Source organism: Aplysia californica, unplaced genomic scaffold, assembly GCF_000002075.1.
Source record: "Aplysia californica isolate F4 #8 unplaced genomic scaffold, AplCal3.0 scaffold00672, whole genome shotgun sequence".
NCBI classification, from domain to species: domain Eukaryota; kingdom Metazoa; phylum Mollusca; class Gastropoda; order Aplysiida; family Aplysiidae; genus Aplysia; species Aplysia californica.
In genome coordinates, this window is record NW_004797942.1 from 166,487 (window position 1) to 169,197 (window position 2,711).

Here is a 2,711-nt window from a genome sequence, read left to right on the forward strand (position 1 = left end):
GCTTGTGCCTGAGTATACAATGATCGGCTGATTGAAGTCATCAATAAACCATTTGCTTACAGGGTTGTATCGTTTTATTATTCGTTTTTGAGCCCTTCCATTCCCTTTCTCTTTTAGTTGGTTGATGTGAAAATCTAACAGAAACAAGCTATCGACTATTATTTAACCCCCACCCTCTCCCCCGCCGCCATTCCTCATTTTTTCATTGCATATTATATTCCTTTTTCTTGGCTCTAATATGCAAGCAGCAACCCATTTTTTTACAGGAACAACACTAGCAATGGCAATAGAGATAACCATCCACAGCAAAAATAACAAATGAGCGCAGCAGCGGCAGTAGTAGAAGCAACAGCAATGTTCGCAAACGTTAAATATAAGGTAACAAGAGTAGCAGTAACAACAGCAATCACAACCAAATTCTACAACAACAACACCAGGAACTATGATGCACACATACACACACACACACACACACATACACACACACATAAACACACACGTACGCGCACACACACACACACACACACACACACACACACACACACACATACACACACACACATAAACACACACGTACGCGCACACACACACACACACACACACACACCCGCGCGCGCGCACACACGCAAAAATAACAGTCACTAATAGGTAACAACAAGAGCAACAGCAACAACATCAACAACAACGGAAGTAACAAAACAAAACAAGACAGAGACCACAACAGTGGCATTGTTAGTACCGCCACCACCAATAACCTCTATAGCAGCAACAAAACCACAAAAAAGAGGAACACAGTTAAGACGGCACAAATACGACAAAGTCGTGGCGAAGATGTCGTTTAAGATAAGTTGATGAGTGGAAGTTGATCTGACATTTTGGTGCTTTTCGAAACAAATTCTTTTAGCACTGACATTGTCTTGCTTGCAGTCCTGGTGAAATGAAGCAGTGCTCCTGCCATCTTCTAATAGAAAAAGCCCTGATAGCCAAAATAGTACAAAAGGAAGGAAAACGATGCATAGAAGGGGGCTCTCGTGGCCAAGAGGTTAAGGTATTGGCCTCTCATTCAAAAGGTCCCGGGTTCGAATCCGGGTAGCGACCGAAAAATTTTCTTCTCTAAATGTGTCTCCTTTCACCTCATTTTCTGCTCTCTAGCAATGTTCTGTCGTCTGCTTTCGTCTCCTCTTTCTGCCCCACCCCCTCACCTCCTTTGCTCCTTCCTCTGGGCTCATGATTTTTTCTGCAGCCTTTTTACTGCTACTCCTTCGCTTCTTCTTACTGCTGTCTTTCAGCCACACCCCTGATCTTCTGGTAGGAAAGATCTACACCTAGCCTTCTCGGACAAGGGCGAAAAATCTCGGAGGGCCGGTGTGCAAGTTGCGCACGTTAAAGATCCCTTGGTGGTCTAAAATCGATAAGAGTAGGCTTCGGCCGCCACCCGGGCAAAATTCAAAATTTCCTACCAACTGAAAATAGTAGGTGTGTCCCACGCGCTCATATGACCTTATGCAGTTGGGAGCGTCGTAAAACACTTTACAAAAACAAAAAACAAAAAATAACTCTCTCTCTCTCTCTCTCTCTCTCTCTCTCTCTCTCTGTCTGTCTGTCTGTCTGTCTGTCTGTCTGTCTGTCTGTCTGTCTGTCTCTCTCTCTCTCTCTCTCTCTCTCTCTCTCTCTCTCTCTCTCTCTCTCTCCCTCACCCTCATTCCATAATATTCTATAAAGTCCCTCCAGTTACTACTCTATACACTTTTTCTTTCCTTCTCCCCCCCCCCTTTTCAGTTGATTATCGATGCAGGCATCAGGAACAATGTCTTATCTATCCTCCGAACCCCTCCTACACTCACCTGAAGCGAACCGGGCGTCACAGATATTGTCGTATACTCTCATCACTTTGACCAGCTCATACGAACTGTTGAGCATCTCGGAATTCACCTCCTTCAGAGCGATGTCCACTGCAGGACCAGTCCTCTGCACGCTGTAGGGTAGGCTTAAGTCACCGTTCAACATCACACCGACCTTGAAGGTTGTTACACACTCCGCAGGGATATAGATGACGAGGAAGACCACAGCAACACGACAAAAAGTCCGAGCGAGTGGTGACGAACACATTTTCTTAAGTAGCATTCTTGCAGTGTGTTATTTCCTTCACATGACAGAACTGACTTTGTTCATGAGATAATTGAAGACATCTATCTACACATCTGTCACGTTTTGATTTCCGTCAACTTCAGAAAAGAAACAGTCTTCTCCATATTCAAAAAAAGGACCATGGTGTCCTCTTCTGTGGATACATTTTGGGGTATTCGTCGGTTGAGCCTGAAAAGAGAAGACATTTTTTTTACTGAGACTGAATATTAAACTGGACAAGAATGGTGATAAATCAGAGAGAGAAATACGAATATCAAAGAGATAATAATACGTGAGATAAGAGCAGTGTGACATAGTTCAGTAAGAGAAAGGGGTGACAGATAGAGGGAGAAAGACAGCAAGAAACAAAGAGAGAGAGAGAGAGAGATAGATAGAGAGAGAGAGAGATAGATAGAGAGAGAGAGAGAGAGAGGGGGGGGGCATGGAGGGAGAGGGGCAGGGACAGAGAGGGGGACAGAGAGAGAGAGAGAGAGAGAGAGAGAGAGAGAGGGGCCGGCTTGAAGGGAGAAGGGGCAGGACAGAGAGGGGGACAGAAGAAAGAGTGAAAGAGAAAAAAAAAAAAG